This window comes from Anas acuta, chromosome 1 (genome assembly GCF_963932015.1).
Source record: "Anas acuta chromosome 1, bAnaAcu1.1, whole genome shotgun sequence".
Lineage (NCBI taxonomy): Eukaryota > Metazoa > Chordata > Aves > Anseriformes > Anatidae > Anas > Anas acuta.
The window spans coordinates 28,446,492-28,465,233 of record NC_088979.1 but is presented as its reverse complement, the minus strand read 5'-3'; the positions used below and the strand labels follow the sequence as shown (position 1 = coordinate 28,465,233).

Below are 18,742 nucleotides of genomic sequence, written 5' to 3'. Positions count from 1 at the left end.
GATGATTGTGCAAATGTCATCCATCAATCACTGCTCTTTGTTTGATAATGTCATTTGTGATGTTCCATTTCATAGAGCCTTCATCAAGTCAGTTCAGGTAATTACTAGCTCCTTATATCTATTTATCATCTAATGTTCACCTTCTATTTATATTTACACATTATCCTTATAAATATTTATAAACGCTTATTTGGCAATGAACTAGACAAAATATCTTGAAAATCTCTGAAATTCGTGGAAATATTCAGGCAGCATATGAGATTGTTTTTCAAACCTCAGCAGGCTTAATTAGATCCTGCAGTTCATTCATTTTCACTGAAGTCAATTGGACTTTTACATGTGGAAAGTCTGCGAGATCAAAAATTATGCCCAATGGGCACATAGTTCTATAGAAGAAAACGTCAGCTCCGGATGGTAGTGTTTCTGACTTCTCATCGGTTAGACTCTCTTTCTCAATTAGCTTTTCTTGTAATTCTATGTGAGTGGTTTTGAAAGGGTTCCTGGAAAAAAAATTGCTGCGTATACTGTACATGTTTTCATTTACAGATCACTGAAATGGATAGACAGATAAATAAATAGATAGGGTTTTCTGAGCTCGTGAAACATGTCACATAGCATAAAACCCTCTTCTCAGTCTGTTTTGTCAAATATGTCAAATGATATTTTTGGAATTATATTTTTGGAATGTATTTTCAGCATTTCTTATTGCTGTTCTTGATCTATGCCCCCTTGTTTGACAGTCCCTTAATCTGTTCGATATAAACTGAATGAATAGCAGCATTTAAAAATATGGCTTCAGGGACTCCTTAGGAGGTTTCTTTGTAAGTGTACATTTACTAGTTCATCTGTAAATTTATTTTATGAGGTGTTTAAACCTCAAGAAAACTGAAAAGCATAATATTAATGCCTGGTTTACATCTACTGAAGTCAATGGGAACTTTGCAATTGACTTTAATGGTAGCCCATGTCCTCTAATTATGAAAGTGGCAAGGATGATATACAAAAAACCACAAGGAGAGTTTTCTGTTTCATCATACCCTATTTTGTTTGCAGATGCATAAGCAAAGTACGATGTGGTTTGTTCTTGGATTAAACAATTCAGAGTTTTGGACCTAATCCTGAACCACGTTGCTACTTTAGGTAGTGTTTTGCTTCTCAGAAGATCGCGGACTACTCATTCTCTGTATGGCTCACAGAGGTGACAGGGTAGGAAATCCAGCCAACTTTTCAAAAGGCTTTTGCAAATGATGCTTTTGGTTTTGATCATGCATCTACCCCATGGTATGAGCAATGGAAGAAGTTGATGAAGCAGTTTTCTTTCTAATTGTCTTGTGTTTTTTTTTTCATGTGATCAGTTTTGACAGGGTTCCTGGAAATGCACATAATATCTGTAGTGTGTATGTACATGTTTTCCCTTAAGGTTCACTGAAGTGTAGTAAAAAGTTTCCATCACGCTATTGTAATCCCAAGGCATCATTTTCGTACCGTGTTAGTGAAAGTGAGCGAGAGTACACCGCAAGAAAAAAAGACGTGCAGACAAAAAGACTTGCAGAATTAAAGCCTTTCTTTTTTTCTGTTGGTGTAACAAGCACAGCGGTCTGAACAGGCTTGATCTGGTAAGCAATTTGTAGCAGTAAATAATGCTAGACAAAAATTCCCACAAACTTCTTGTTGAGTCTGCTTCAGAGGTATTACTCATTTGGTGGCTGAAATGCTGGTCTTGCTTCACATTTTTAATGCTTGTGAAAGATTTACATATTTTGGTGGTAACTGGAGATGCCAGCGCGCTGCAGAGAAGAGCTCGTCCAAACTTTTCCGATGGGGCTGTGCTCAGCTGGAAGGCACCACTTTGGTGGGGCAGAGATGCTGTCCTGAGGTGCAGCAGCTCCACTGAAACCCTGAGGGAGCCAAGCAGGGCATCTGGGTCTCCACTGGGCAAGTCTCCGGGATGCTCTCACCATGGGTGTAGTGATAGATAGCAGAGTGGGCAAACTCTTCTCTTAAGGTGGATAAAATCTACACCACCAGCTTTAGAAAGGAATAAATGCTGTTTCTCACCCTGCCTCAGCATAGCCATCTCCCTCTTTTGTCTATGCAGTAGGCTAGCAGCTCTACAGCCTCCTCCTCCTAGCTTGGTGGAGCCTCAGACCTTCCAGGTTCTTCTCCCCAAGGCCCGGTTTTGTGCTGTCAAGTGATGCATGTGCTTTGGGGATGAGCTGGAAATGTCATATACTGGCTTTCTGATAAAAACAAAGTTTGTCACAAATTGTCCCTCAGAAACAAACAAACAAAACCAAAAATGAAAGATTTGTTGCTGGCCTAACACTGAACTTGTCTATGTCAAAATGCGTTGGGGAAAAGATAGTTAAAAGAGAACATATAGGAATCATTCCAGATGGATGCTGTAGCCTTCACTACATCCTTATCATCTATGCACAAACAGAGATCTGTTTAGTATAATTTGAGAAATAAATACAACTGAAAATCGTATATTTTGGGGAGACTTAAACTTCCTAGATGTATCCTGCAGGAAGATGTGCAGAAGTCGGGCCCTATTTCTCAAGGTAGGGCCCATGTGCCTATAAGCACGGTAGGTGAAATACATCTTCACCAAATGACTTCTCAATAGATACTATTTAGACTTAGTTTTGATGAGTAACATGGCTATTAAAGAAAACTAAACATAAAAGCAACTCTTGAACAAATAGAAGAACAAATAGAAGCAGGACTGTAGTTAGGGTTCCTAATTTTGAAGAGGAAAATTTTGATAAACTACATGAATTTGCGGATGATGCTAAATTAGGAGGAACAGTTGATTCTGTCAAGGGAAAAGAGGCCTTGCAGGGACACCTTGACAAATCAGAGGGCTGGGCAATACAAAGTTTAAGAAGAACAAGTGCTGGATTCTGTGCCTGGGATGGGGCAACCCTGGCTGTGTGTACAGACTGGGGGACGAGATGCTGGAGAGCAGCCCCACAGAAAGGGCTCTGGGGGTTGTGGTCCCAGCAAGCTGAACAGGAGCCAGCAGCGTGCCCTGGCAGCCAGGAGGGCCAAATGTACCCTGGGGTGCACCAGGCCCAGCACTGCCAGCTGGGCAAGGGAAGGGATTGTCCTCCAGCACTGTGTGCAGCTCTGGTGCCATGGTGTAAGGAGGGCACAAAGCTGTCAGTGCCCAAAGGAGCGGCTGAGGTCCCTGGGTTTGCTCAGCCCCGAGCAGAGCAGGCTGAGGGGAGGCCTCATGGCGGCCTGCAGCTCCCTCACGAGGGGAGCGGAGGGGCAGGCGCTGAGCTCTGCTCTCTGGGGACAGCGACAGGACCCGAGGGAACGGCATGGAGCTGGGACAGGGGAGGGTCAGGCTGGGGGTTAGGGAAAGGGTCTGCACCCAGAGGGTGGGCGGGCACTGGGACAGGAGTTCCAGAAGTGTTTGGACAATGCTCTCAGACACATGGTCTGATTTTTGGGTGGTCCTGTGTGGAGCCAGGAGCTGGACTCAATGATCCTTGTGGGTCGCTTCCAACTCAGGATATTCTATGGTTCTATGATTCTACGTTAATTAGTTGTTGAAGTCATCCGGATTGAGGAGCCAAGGAGTTGAAGTGTGGAGGAGGTGTTGATTTTTTTTTGTCTCAGGTGTAAAAACTATCTAGAACTTGTATCCCAAATAAAGCAGCAAAATAGTAAGGAATGGCACCCTGTTTAATTTGATGGGCAATCATCACTGAAAGGATGTCTGTAGATAGTGCAAGGACAGAACAAAAAGAAGGGTCAGCAAAGAAAGTTGTGAGTCAGAAGGCAGAATATATAGGAATAAAGTAAGAGTCAAATGAAGGAGCCTGAAAGAAATAGAAAGAAGTTCTCTGTCTAAAAGAAAAAATGAGGGAAAGAGCAAGGCTCCTCTGTAGTGGAGGCAGAGGCAAGATGAAATATAATCTGTGCTGGGTCTCTGAGCTAAAATTATAAGGAACTAGCAACAGGACAAAGTCAGAAGAGTAAAGTCCAGGGAGTGGGATAGCTGTTACTCTGGAATTCAGACAGAATAGGTGTATGAAAACATATGTTTGAATATCTTGTAAGGAGAAAAGGGACCATGTGAGAAGAACACTGCTTCTCTGTATAAGAAACGAAGAAAGTCACAAGGACAAGAGCAGGTCTGTTAACCTGGAACAAAGCTCAAGGGTACAAAGCTTTGAAACAGGTCTTGGAGGAAAAAAAAAAGTACATACAGTAAACAGAAAAAAAAAGAAGAATGTATTAAAGTAATTAATTTTGAAAACAAAACAAACAAAACAGCATGAACATGGTATGCAAGTGGAGAATTTGCTGTGGTACAGCAAAATATCTGATTCTTTTTTTCTCTGAGAAGAAGGAAGAGAAGTAGGGAAGTAGAAAGGGGGGAAGTGGGAAGGAAAGACGTGTGAGGTTACAATTCTCTAATAAAGTTTACCTGCAGCTAGTTTGGGTGAAGTACTTATATATATATATTATTTTTATTTTTTTTTCTTCACAGACTGCCATTACGTCCTGTGCTGTCTGCAGTGTTTAGTGGTCCTGCGCAGACTCAGAAAGCACACATAGTGTGGATTATTTTGTGTTTTGCTGTTAACGGAATTTGAAGTATATGATGTTTCTGCTGAAAGTGTACATTTTTAGATGGAGAATCAATAACTGTCATTGTGGTGTTCAGGGTAGGATTGTAAAATGACAACTCAGATGAACAAAAATGGAGTAGTAGGGGAAAAATTGCAGTAAAAAATGAGAAATTAAAAAATATGCAACGGTCTGGAGCCTTCTTACTTCTTCCATGCAGGGGAATTTTTGTGGTTCTGGATCTGCACTGTGTTTGGGGTCAAACTCCAGCCTAGCACTACCCATTCCTAAGGAGCATCAGAAGGAAAGAGTGCTACAGAGCAGGGAGGTTGCCCCAGTTTCAAACCCGTGCCTTTCAGACCTCTTCGGGTCAGTATTATGTAAGTGACATTCAGAAAACTTAATTTACCTAACATTCACCCTCCTGGGATAAGTATTGGTCACTCAGAAATGATGAGAGTGCTTGAAAACCTCATAGCTGCATTTTTGAGATCCATGCACAGTTTCTGCCCAGCGAGGTGGGCCAGGTCAGTGGCAATCATGCATATCTCACAACTTGGTGAGCAAGGCATTGATGGTAGAAGTTAAGAATGTCCTAGGTGGAATAAAAAGAATGGGATGTGAAAGTAATCCCAACGCTAAGGTTATTCCAAACAATGTGACTTCAATAAGCAGAGCTGAGAGAGCGGAAAAAATTGGCCAAATTCAGAGCTCTTGTCCTTGTGCAGAGGCTTATTTGAATTCCAGGCTGTTTCTATAACATGCACACATTTCATTCACCATGTGTGGCATTAAAAAACTGGAAAGCCTCGTGTTCTGGGGTCAGCAGTAACCTGAGCTCAAAAGTAAAGCTGACCTCTCATCTAACAAGAAAAGCGGTGCCATCACTTTGGGACAGGGAGTGTCTTTTTGCTGGATTGTGGCTCAAAACTGAGACAGTCACAGTCAATTGTCGATGATGCGCTCCAGGAGTGTCTCCTTGAGCTAAGTAGAAGCAGCCAGCAAACCTGCTACAGTAAAGCTCCTTGGGCTCCAGCAGTAATAAGCAGGAACATATTTGCACGAGCATCTTTTCTGCAATTTCCTCGCTGCTTTCCAGCTCGCTCAGACCTTGTGGGGGTGGCCAGGCTATCGCAGGTTCAGGGACTGTATCAGTCTTTCTGCTTCCAGCCTGCTCCTGTGCTCAGCAAAGTGCCTAACCTGGGCTAGAGTCTCACTCTGAAGGCAGGGGATGTAATGGGGCTCGTCATGATGCCATTGCTCTGCTAAGGAGGCGCAGAACAACAAATTGAAGTTATGATAGTCACTTTTGATAGTCACAATTATACGCATGACAAGCAAGGACTCTGTAGACAGAAGTATGTGCAACCATATGTTGGACATAATGAATTTGCAAGGAATATATCTAAAGAAACTCTCTGGTTCTAAACTATCCGTTGAAGCAAACAGCCTTGTGTCTTACGTTAATCAGTGAATTTACAGCAACGCACCCCCTTTTTCATGTGTTTGCATTTACCAATGTTATCTTCTTCTTGCAGATGGGAGAACTGGAGGAACCAGGATGTGAAGTTGTCTGCTCAGAGCTATATCAGAGGCCAGCGACAAATCCAGGAATAGAAGCCAAAACTCCTAAGTTGCAGCCTAATACACTAATCAGCGAGGAATCTTGCCTTCTGATATTGCAATGAGGTATACCTTAACATTATCTATATATTAATAATTTATCCAAGAGGAACACACTTGAATGTGTATGCTGCCTATACTCTTGTAAGTAAATCAGAAGAATTATTTGAATTCTAATTCTGAATTGAATTTCTAACACTTTCCTTTTTACTAGACTTTTTTTCACAAAAAAACCTGTACAAAACATACAGTTCTCAAAGTCTGTGTTAGTGTAATGGCCAAAAACTACTGTCCTAAAATATCCCCATGTAGCTTTAATAATTCAGATTTCTAGATTTTTCAGAGTCCAACTTTAGCATTTTCTTCAGTGTCTTGAGCATCTATGCTTTATCTTGCCTTTGCAGAAGACTTCGGGTAGTTAGCATCTCAGAAAAAGGAAATACAGTTGTGTATTCCCAGCGAGGATGTTCTTAGCATTGGAAATCACTTTGGGAAATATTGCAGTAAATATGCTGGAAGCATCAAAAGCTCAAGTCTGGATCCAGTTTAGCTGGAGGCTTCTCCTGTAGGCTGAGATAATAGAAGTGCCGAGGGTATGGAAGCCCATTACAGATCCTAATGCTGCCTGGTGTATTTGGGGTATTTGTCACAGTTTTGGCAAAGGCACAGCTTGCTTTCTGTCCCTCCTAGCTATGTCCTCCCATACCGGGTGAGGGACATGTACACAATGCTTCTCTTTGAGATGCTAATCTTTTGGGGTGTTAAGCACCAATAATAGAGCCAGCAGCTGGTTTTGCTTGCTCTGGAGGGTTTGAAGCAGCACAGCAGCTTTTTGCATAGGATAGGAAAGGTTTTCTTCTGGCTTTCATATCAATTTGACATATCCATGCTGTGGGCTTCCGAAAATAGTTGTAGACTCTAGCACTGAAACACCATTCTCAGAGTCTGTCGGAGGTAGCTGGTAACTTGGTGATTTAATAAGAGCAAATATTAAATCAGAATGGAAAATTATATTGCTCCTACAACATGCTTCTTATAGTATCTTTGCATTTCCAAATCTTTATTATGAACAGTTTGGCTGTCACAGGTGACGAGCTTGCTCAAAGACTACGGTCAGGTTAGCTGCTATTGAACCTACAAAGTATCTGTAATTCATCCATGCTTCTCCCACCAGCAGGTGTCATTCTGGAAAAAGGAAAATATTGTAAATCCCAGAACTGGAGAATTTGGCTGTGACAAAGAAGAAAAAAAAAGTTCACTTAAGATGTAGCTTTTGGAGGATACTTTAAATAAAAACCAAGACAACGTTGGCTGGTCTGCATGAAGCACAGCCTATCAGAATATTTTCTCAGAGTCTTTGCACTGTGTAACCCTGCCATGTAACAAACAAAGGTCAGAGGATGAGTAAGGCAAACCAGTGCCCAGTTAAAGCTGTCTTCTGCTGTTTGCTCTTCTCTCTGGCATCGTCACCACTGGGTACTCACCCCCCATGACTATAAAAACAGTGATAATCATCAATTTTTATGATGGGCTTTGGGCTTTAGATCCCCCCAAAAACATGCACAATTAAGGCAATAAATTCAGATTTCATTTACCTCAAGGAAAGCTTGAAGTAAACTCATTGAAGCAACTGAAATCAGCAGACTTACTTGGGATTTAGTCTGAAGTAACCGCAAGTAGTATTTCACTTTCTACTTTATAAATAAATCTTGAGCAGAAAAGATTCACATAATCATTTTAATGTCTATTGTAATACTTATGTCATCCCTTAAGTGTTCATCTGGCTATTAGCTGCAGCCTCCTTTAATATGAAGAGATTACTTTTGATTTCTAATAATCACGCTGAGAAAGCTGTGCCTGAGTTATGAAGAACCAAGATCCTTCTGGTTTGTTGGGGACTCATGACCTCCTGAATCTGATCTTCTGTCTGTTAAAACCAAACCTGCCATGAAATCCATGCAGTAGGTGTCTTGCCCACCCTATATCCCAATGGAGGTTTGTTCCAACCCATCACAGCTCTGATGATTATAAATAGTTTTCTGTCTTTCAGCCTAAATTTCATAGAATCACAGAATGGCTCAGGTTGGAAGGGACCTTAAAGACCATCCAGTTCCAACCCCCTGCCATGGGCAGGGACACCTCCCACCAGCCCAGGTTGCCCAAAGCCCCATCCAGCCTGGCCTTGAGCACCTCCAGGGATGGGGCAGCCACAGCTTCTCTGGGCAGCCTGTGCCAGGGCCTCACCACCCTCTGAGTGAAGAATTTCTTCCTAATATCTAATCTAAACCTATCCTCTTTTAGTTTAAAGCTGTTACCCCTTGTCCTATCCCTACATTCCCTGACACGGAGTCCCTCCCCAGCTTTCCTGTAGGCCTCTTTCGGTTCTGGGAGCAATTTATTCAGGAGGAAGAGAATAAGCTCTAAGGCTTGGCTGTGAGGAACACATTAAGATGGGAATTATTTTTATGTTTTCAGAATTTGTAATTACAATGAAGTGATATGAAATAATTGTGGTGTAGGCAGCCATTTCTTTTTCACTAAGTTATTTAAATACAAATGTCACAATGCTTTTCTTGTGAACAGTATCAAACACGGTTGCTGAATGAGAAAAAAATAGTGTATAAACTTAAAAGCTTCACTCTAGAATAGTTACAAGTAGTAGACTTGGGTTTACACAGAGCCTGTATTTGAGTTTTCTGACTTACTGGGTATATAACTTAAATGTAGCAGTCTTCTAGAATTTGAAGTAAAAAAGTATATTTTTTTTTTGTGAATTTGACTAGTTCATTATGCACTTTATTTTTATCCTAGATGCTGAGCAGTGATTGTATACAGCTTTTTTACATAGTAAAGGGTAGGGTTTAGTCTTTGTATCAAAGCAAGGTTATATCTTTGGAATCCTTACAATGTATTTTTCATGTTTTTAGGTAAGTGATCTTATCAAATTTTGTATATTTTTTTAATTTATACTTTATTAACTTGGGAAGAAATGCATGTGCCCTCCTGTGTCATTTTGGAGCCCTTGGGGAATCTGAGGTGGCCTCTTGCTGATGGTTCAAAAGTGAGGGTCTCCTGTAGGCCCTACATCATCTCTGCCAGCCCAGTGCAGATGCCCTGGATACTCCAGGTTGTTCCAGAGAGCATTGGGTATGTTCTTGGAGGCATCTGAATTTCTCCTTTAGATACTGCCGTAGAAAACCACCATAAAAAAATAATACGTCCCTACAAAGCCTTAACAAAATTAAAGATGGCACATCTGTGAAAGTAATTCCATCCAAGGTGTTTGATTCAAGTTTAACAAGGCATAGAGGCAGGAAAGTAATTCCGTATCTAGCAAGTAGAAGGTTATTGTGTTTAACAGGATGCCATCAAGAGTCTGCTTTGAATTACGGTGATTGAGCTGAACCTGTGCATGAGCGGGGAGCCACTGATACTTTGTGTGTGCACCACATTGGGCAAGAAGACAGGCTGCAAGAATTGTGTGCTTGGGGCAATGAATGCTTAATCTTTCCCTTCCAGATAACACCTCCAGGCCCTAGCCAAGAAAATGGGGTTTTCCATCAGGAACGTCGTGGTCTGATGTTCAAAACTGTCGTGTGTCTGGTAAACGTGAGCATAATTCTCCAGTTTTGTGCATGATGCAGCAAGCTAATTTCACTGAAGAAAGTGGTAACTTCAGGTACCGGGGCACTCAGCTACAGGGAATTAGAGAAATACATGCAGTAATTACAAACCTATGTTAATCAGGTCCATTTTTGATGGTCTACTGAATAGGAGGGAAGTTAAAAACCTTGAATATATTAGTTAGTGTAGTTACATAGGAATTGTACAATGCTGGGTTGAGTGTTACTGAAGTGTTCTTTTAGAACAAGAACAATTTGGTTTTTGTATAACCTATAAAAAGTATATATTGCATGAGTATAAAATATATAACTGATCTTATAATAAAACTAAAGCTATTGGAAGGTAGCAAATTCTGGATCGAATTCACCACAGACACTAATTAGTGTTGTATAGACAAAGATTTTCCAATGAGCTGTTTTTTATGAGACATTACCATGACGGTCAACAGGATTTTGGATTATTTTTTCAGAAGTTTAAAACACTGAATTATTATAGAAGAAGGCATGGTGCAGGGTGACTTAGAAAGCAATCAGAAAATCTGATTTAATAATGTACAATGTTAATTTTGTTGTTTGTGAATGAAGCACAAGAATTTTTCTTGTTTAGTATGTTCATTTATTTATTTTTAAATCTGTATCAACCTTTTTCAGGATGAACCCCCAAGGCATGGCTGCAGTGGCTGCGTGAAACAAGAAACAGATACCCTTTTTGTGTCACTCCTTTCACTGATCACCAGGACTCTGAGCCAGGGTGAAGGTGGAGGAAGACTCCTACAGAGAGAGAACCAGGAACGGTTTGTCCCTGTAGAAGGGAGTAATGACATTTTTAAAGTTTTTACCAAATACCAGGACATGTGATAAAATTTTATGGTTGGGAATTAATCAAAAGACCATGAAATGGGACAGAATGCACATTACAGAAAGCCTTGGAGAGCTGCAACCTAAGCACCCTGAAATCTGTGACCAAGCCCACAGGACACCTCTTGAGTTATTGCAGCCACCTCCAATGACTGCTATTTTTTTATATAATTTACCAGCCCCAGTAAACTTCCCCAGACAGACTGGGAAAAGATGATCTTTCTGTTAATTTTAGGCCAGAGAAAGACTCCAAATGTATTCTGGGTAGTGAAATATTTGGCTCATGGAATTAGCTGCAGGTCTGAAAAAAAAACACCAAGCAGTGTAAATTTGCACCTTGGAGTGGGTACATGTTTTGAAAAGGATGGTTCCAAAGATAATGTGCTTGTATCTAAACTCTGTTGTCTGCAACGTACAGATTTACAGTTTTATCTGTATTAAATAGCACATCTGTATGCTGAAACATGACATGTGTGATTAAAATAATGACTGTAACTATAGACCTATGTAAATATTATCTAGATCATATGTGTAAATATTAAAGAAATTGTTTAATTTCTAGAGATTACAGACAACACTTAAAAATGTTACACAGTCTCCCCCTCACAAGTTTTTTGTATAATTACCAGTTAAGAGCTAATTAATCTACTCGCTTTTTAAAATATTTGCAGTTGTGTTAAATTTTACTGAGGAGCAATTTAGTTGTCTTGTTGTTTGAACAGGAAGTCCTCGAGTATTTGTCCCAAATACCAATATTTTCACTCTGCTGACAGCTGTATGTTTGTGGTCACCCTTCGGCAATGTATGTGAAGAATGTATACAGTGGCAGTGCCTCCTCGAGAGAGTACCAGGAGGAAAATTGTATGTGGTCAACCCACACGTAATTTGTTCTCCTTAGTGGAGGTCTCACATGTACAGCACTTAAATGACACTTTTTGTTTCTGGATAAGATGAAGGTAACTGATAGAAACCATTCAAAAGCCTCTTGGGCTGTTGCTTACGTTCCCTGAAACGGGCTAAAGAGAACAGCTCTTTGGAGACACAGCTTTACATTGAACATATGCAGGGCTGTGTCATTATTAATTCTGCAAATGTGTTTACAATGGTTAGGTAAAATATTTAGTTACTATTTAAATATTTTGATGTATTATAGCTCGTACCCGAATTTCAGATGTCTACTGCACTTAACATTTCCAATTTAAATAACCGGTTTCATTAAGGTTTTTAGTGATACAAATTAATAACAAAAGGCAGTTAATGCAGAGTACGGTTATGAGACCAACATACATGTGGTTTAAATTTAAAGAATTAAATGTTAGCATTTCCCTATAGAGAAAGGTTATTTGGGCAGTGGTGTACTGACATTATCACCACCCACGGAGAAGGGGACCTGTTGATCCTATTGGTTAAGCAGAAATTCAAAAACGGAAGAAATGTCGGTCTAGAGGGTTTGCTCGGTGTGAGTGAATCACACAGGAAAAATGCTGATACCTAGAGTAGCTGCAGTGACCTTCTTTGATGGTTAGAAAGAGAAATAATCACACAGGATTTTTTGTCAAAGTTGGAGGGTTTAGGTTGCTTGCTGGCTAAAACCGGCCTGGGTTATTAATATAGTGGAAAGTTAAATGATGAGCATGGAAATATGATAATAAGTGCTGTTGTAAATGAGACAGAAATGATTTTCTGTGGCTGGTAAGAATGGTAATCCAATGTGTTAACCATTGGGCTGGAGGGCTGCTAAGAAAATAAATGTGCAAAGTGGGTAAAATAAAGGATAAAAGTATGTTTATGTAGGCGTTTCTTCAAAGCTTTCTTCAGTAAGGTGTTTCTGGACACTGCTGTACTGCTTTGGACAAGTCATGTCTGTTAAAATAAAAGTAAGCAAACAGCTTTTGTTTTAGCAATAAATACTGCTAACTGTACCTCTGGATTTCTGCCTTTGCGTTTTTATAATGATTTTAGTGGGCCTCGCTAGAAACAAATTTATTAGAGATAGATAGCAGTTACTAATTTGGCACTATTTAATATTAGTTTAATCCAGCAATGATGTCTTCACCTATTATTCCTGGAAGAAACTGCATGAAGTTGTGTGGTTTTGGGTAGTTTTGTGTGGATGTGGGACTGCACAGAGAAGGCAGGTCTCAGCATCAGTGCATGTAAGGAAAGCTTGTCTCTGACCCTCAAGCTGACAGCTTGAAAATGGTCCAGGTTGAAACCCAGGCTGCCAGTACTCTGCACTTTGGCGTTTGAAAATTTCTGGGCGAGACTTAGTTTCAATCTGAAAAGTCAAAATAAAGTGGTTTACACTCAGTTTTGCTTTGTTTGAAGCCAAAACTCAAAGCAAAACTCCTGGTGTATAGATCTGTACGTGGCAAAACATAAGAAAGTGAACCCAAGAGCTCAGCAAACTGAGCAAGTTAGTTTCACTTAGCTCTCAAAATAATCCCCATTTTGCAAGTTCACTTTTCAATTGCACATGTGTGAGATGTCAAAAATGAGCTGGTTTCGCTACCCCAGGGGTAGTGCAGCTCCAAAGCATCACTCTGTCAGAGCAAGGTCTCGTGTGCTCGCTCTCTGTTTCAGCTGATACTTTGGATGTCTGTCAAGAGATAAAAGTTTCTCTGTCCCAGGCTGGTTACGTTTAGCTTTTGTTCATCTGCAAGACAAGGGATTTGGGGTAAGACCCAAGTCCCAGCCCGTATGTTTTCATACCCAGCTCTAAATCTCTGGTAATGCTCTAAATGGCACCCAGTCCTCAGACGGCAGGAGTCACTTACTTCACCTCGGGGAGGTCATCCAAGGATTCACGTATGTTAAGTTCAAGGCCTGACGTTGCAGAGATGCTGAACATCTGCTGCTCTCTCTAGCTAGCATGGGAGCTGCGGGTACTCAGGCCTTTGTCAACATCAGATCCTCATTCCCCAGGCACTCTTATTCAAAAGAAAGCAAAGAGCAACCCGCTGGTCTGCTTTATCTTTTTTGTAAAAATGTGGTGCAACTGGCTAGAAGCAAACCTGTGAGCTGCACCCAGACAGTGACACTTTTATCAGAGCATAGCTGAGTGCTTGGGAGCTCGTTCTGGTCAGGGTTCCTCTGTTTACTCATCAGCTGATCCGTTTCTTTCCTCGGTTTCCAAAAAAATACTGCGAGACTGCCCTCCTTAGCTGCTAAAATGACCACTGATGGAAGGGCGAGGCCTCGGCAGTAGTGAGGCTGAGTCAGCTTCTAGATGCAGATCTCAGACTCTGGCAGCTCTGTTAAGAAGGAAGGACTAGAGCGATGTTCGAAAGAAATGTAGTATCAGATCATCAGTGATCTCGTGTGCATATATTTTGCTCATTCAGGAAGCAGAAGTCAAATTCTCATGGCAAGCCAGGACCTAGTAAAATTCAGAGTGCCGGGGAAATGGATGAACTCAAAGATTTAAGGATATCTGGAAATACAGCTCACAAGCTGGGTAACATGAGGATTATATTGTGAGTAGAATTTACAATACCATGGCTCACCCCTGCACAGGAGTGAGTTTTGTCATGTGTGAGCATACGTTAAAGGAAAAACCATGGGGCTGCTGGTGGAAAGCAAATATTACGTGACTCCGAATCTCACTTGGTATTTTAAACCATAAGAGTTTCGGATTTGAGTCATAGTAACTTGTGAGTAAGATATATATATATATGTATAGAGAACTTGCAAGCTGTAAGCAAGGCTTCAGCCTTGAGGTTATTTTCACCTCAAATTGCACATTTGGTCCTCTGTTCTTGTAAATCATTGTAGCCTCAATTCAAATTTAGAAGTCAGGTGAGATGCCTCCAAACTTTCAGAAGAAATTGGATCCAGAAACCTTTATATGCTTCTATTTTCTTCTCTGTTTGGCCACTCTGGTGTCCAGAAGCTCTGGTCCATCCAACATGTTACACCCTTCTCACTCCTCTGCTTCTCTGCACGGCTGACAACAGTCTCTGAACAGAACTGACATCAAGATTCATCTAACATCTAATTTGCCCTTTCAGAGCTTTCAGCGGCATCAACTCCTTCAGCAGGAGCAGAAACTTTCTTAGCAGTGCTCACAGAGCACCCTCAACCCAGGATCTTCACTGGAACACCCCTTTTGTCAGAGCAAGAGCTGGAGAAGATGGCACATGAGAGTCATCTCACGTGGGGAAAAGTCTCTTTTCTTTTTTTTTTTTTAATTCAGCACTTTGACTTAAAATACCTAGAGGAGCTGTGCAAGGAGTTGCTTGTTGAACAGAAGACTGTAAGGTAGGATTAGAGGCTCTGCTTAAAAGAAAATCTGTCTCAGCCTAGAGAACAATCCCGCCACAAAATAAAATTAACTTTAAAAGTAATGAGATTTTCCACTGTTAACTTAATAGCAGCAAACCACATGTTCTAAACAATGTTTTAATTTTTTTTTGTATAAGGACTCGTTTTTAGTAACAAACCCCAGACTATTAGCCCTGCCATTTTTTCCACTGCTGGAGGAAAACGTGGACTCTTGCTGAGTTATACGGTGAGTATCAAAGATATTTGAATCTGCCACCAATAAAAAGGCCTCTAAGAACGCTAGCATGGAGGAACCAGTTCAAGGTAGAGGAAATGGAAAAATGGTAAAAAGAAGAAACATCTCTTTGGATCTTTAGCTCTGTTATTTTTTAGATTATATTTCTTCTGGGCTCCCAAAATCTTCAGTAACAAACAAGTTTTCTTTTAAAAAGTATTAAGTTATCAAAACATTTGCCAGGTCCTAATATTAAATCCTAGCAGTCAGCAATGTTTAAGTTCAGCCATATCATTTTGCTGAGTAAGTCATGCTAAAACTTAAAATTTTCCCCTCAAAATGATCTTTCCAAATGAGATTGATATTGTGAGAAAAAAAGAAAAAAGAGAAGGACGCCTTCATCATAAGGAATTATGGAATTAATTTTCTTTATACACTGTGTTTGCACAGGACATTTTTGTTAACTCTTAATAAAAATACCATTCAGCTGCTACTTTCATTGTTTTTATCCTGGGACCAATACAACATTGTCATTATTGGATATAAAGTGCTGTAAAAACAAATCTAATTTGTTAAGTTTATTTTGATAAGAAATAAATATAAAGGTAGTGCATAGTTTGTGTAGTGCTGCTATCATAGGACTCCTGGGTATAATTTATATAAAGAAAATAAAAAAGCATACATAACTTTCTAGTTGATTTCCTTTAACAGGGCTAATTGAAAACAGTTTCTGTTATTTAAAAGTAATTTATTTTAAATATACTTTTTAAAACAAAGTTCTTATTGATATCCATTTTAAGTATAATATTATCTCAGTGTGGGATACAAGTAAAAGGTCAAATCTTGTAGGAGTATTTTCTGTATGACTCAGTTCTGATCACAGATAAACTTATCAGGGAAACCAAATTAGTTAACCTTTTCGGTACCAAAAGCTTGTTTTAACAGGCCACAACTGTTTCTTTCACAAATGCAGCACTTCAAAGCTCATGCTTTTGTTCTGAAACATGAAAAAGAGTGTGCTAATTTCCCTTTCCTCTATCTGATAACAGGCAAAGGCTAGTGATTCTTAATATGAAATTGGACTTGTTGAGATTCAGTATGTGGGCACACAAAGTAATAAATTATTGATTTTTTGTCAAGGGTTGTTATGCAACAAAAATGCACCATTTTTTACTTCTAGGATGCCTTTAATTTATGGACATTGTTAAAGAATATGCTTTTTTCTTGTCCAGTAGCCCGATCCTTCTGTACAGGTCTGATTACTGGAGAGCTGAAACATGCTTTACAAGCAAAATTGCTGCATGGGCACACCTAAAGGAACCTGCCTCTTTCCGTAATTCTTGGTAGGTGCTTCAATTCTTGCCCAGTCAACCCGTTTGTGACATTTCTCAACCCGTTTGTGACATTTCTCAGAAGTCTCTTCAGCTCTGCTTCTTTCCTATTTCCATTGTGACAATGCCAACAGTTCGATGGCTTGGGTTGCTTCAATACATTCAGTCGACCTCGATGCCAAAACCTGCTCCTCTCTCTTAGAGCCAAATCCGGGGCGATTGAAAGGTTTTTATGGACTTCAGATTTTGCACCACGCTCACGTCTGAGAGAAGCCCTCGCAGATGTTAATGAGCCCGTGGCATTCATGAGCTTCATGGCGTTCGTGCTGTCTCACCGCTACCAGCACGACTTAATGTGGTCTTTGGGGGACAGTTTGACTCACTGAGGGCTGTGCCTGCAGACTCACTTCTGCCACCTCTACTCATTGTGCATCGTATTTACTCTCGCTGACGTGCATGGAGAAGTTGTACTCCAGGGGATTAAAAGCAGCAAAGCCCTTCCCCAGGCAGCGCCTTGAGAGCTACACCTCAGGCACTGTCTGGTGGAGAACTCCTGAGATGCAGATATTAGGATTATTCCTCCTGTTCGGTGGTGTTGAAGCATGAAGAAAATTCAAGGGTAAAGATATCTAGAAATCTGGTTTTGAAGGTCAAAGCACAGGCAGCACTAGCTGAGCTGGAGGAGCGTATTGGTTTTGCACAGCCAAAAGTCAAAACACAAGGCTGTGAGGCATGTCCCAGGCTGAACCAGAATGTGCTTGGGGTGGAAATTTTGTCAGCTGTAGTCATACGCAGTGAAACATTCGTCTCATGTTGGCAGTGGCAATGAACTATTTTTTTTTTCTTCCATAATTTACAAAAGATGACCAAGTAGGTAGTTAAAACATTTCAATTCTTCCATGAATGGAATAATTTTGCGCAGTATTTTCTCAGCAGAAAAATAAAGTGGCACTTGGGGAACTATTTTGTCATTCTCACAAAATGCAATTTCATACAAACAGGCAAAACAGTGCAATTATCTGGGCAGATAATGCAGCACACTCCACGTCCATGGGCAGTGAAGATAGTGTTTTATTCCACGAACAGGAGATGGTTCATTTGGAAAACTTGCTGGGTCACTTTTAATTATTAAAAGAGCAAATTCACGGTTTCCTCACAGAGCAGTCACGCTGTACAGTATTTTCTTTTTTGTTCTATTTAAATTTAGACCGATTAATCAGACTTCCTGGCAGTGGTTATACGAGGAGGATGACTGAGAATTTAGTAGGTGAGTTAATTCTCATTTTTACTATGTCTCAAGAGCCACCCACTTTCCCTTCCCATGACTCGACACCAACAAGCCTTCACAAGTTTTGCAGAGTGACACCAACCTGGTGACCTCCTGCACCCCTCCGTCATTTACCCTGGTTTTGCTGCTACCACTTTGACACATTTGTCACATTTTAGCTCCTCTCACCAGCCCCCACACTTGGGTCCCTTCCACACATGCCTGGCTGGGTGGCCGCAGACTCAATGGGTTGAAGCCCTGAGGTCCCCAGAAAAAAAAAACACTTCTAACCTGGTACCCTGGACATGGCCATGGTCTGCATGTCAATAAGGGATGGCTCAAACATTGCGTCTTCTGGAGCCCCGTGGGATTGTTTAATGGGTGAGCATTATGAGATGATGAGGAGGGAGAGTCCAGGTGTTTCAAGGCACCTTTTTGGCAGATATTTTCAACAATTGTCTTTAACCTCATATCTTCCAAGTTTTGATGTATGCTTTCTAACATTCCTACTTCTAAAAAAATCCTTCTAATTGATCTGGGCCTTCTAAATGAAGCACTGCCAAAACGTGGTGGTGCTGATGTCACGTTTTAGCTCCTGGCTGAGGAGGAGGAGAACACATCTGTCTCCACCACTGCCCCAGGTCATAGGTGTTTGATGTGCCCAGTGCTGGGCTCTCATCCTGCTTGGGGAGACAGCTTCCAGGTTTCGGCAGTAAAAATGGAAGAACTTGAAAGCCCAGCAGAGCTATCAAGTGCTACAACGATCAAATGCCTTCAAGGGCTGTAGGGAGAGGTGAAAGTTTGGAGCTGGAGAGAGGTTATCTTTTTATTTTTCTTAACTACATATAAGATACTACCTCTTTCCACAAATCTCACCACACTTACAGCCTTTGACTGTCTTGCAACAAGAGTGAACATACCTCCATTTCTTTTCCATTTCAATCCCTCAAACTGC

At 40.8% G+C, this 18,742-nt stretch overlaps 1 long non-coding RNA gene across 8 annotated transcripts in view; it reads left to right on the top strand.

Annotated features, from left to right (window-relative positions):
• The window catches only part of LOC137852466 (uncharacterized), an 85,768-nt gene extending 67,916 nt beyond the window's left edge, over positions 1-17,852 (top strand). For 4 of the 8 annotated variants that reach the window (XR_011093859.1, XR_011093867.1, XR_011093856.1 and 1 more), the window contains 6 exons: positions 6,126-6,276; positions 9,730-9,889; positions 10,485-14,951; positions 15,113-15,201; positions 16,422-16,532; positions 17,728-17,851. This is a non-coding gene — a long non-coding RNA (uncharacterized lncRNA). Of the gene's footprint in view, positions 1-4,807; positions 4,968-6,125; positions 6,277-9,729; positions 9,890-10,484; positions 14,952-15,112; positions 15,202-16,421; positions 16,533-17,727 lie in introns of all 8 variants that reach the window. The other 4 variants (XR_011093864.1, XR_011093865.1, XR_011093863.1 and 1 more) reach the window with 4 other exon arrangements.
• The last annotated feature ends 890 nt before the right edge of the window (positions 17,853-18,742 follow it).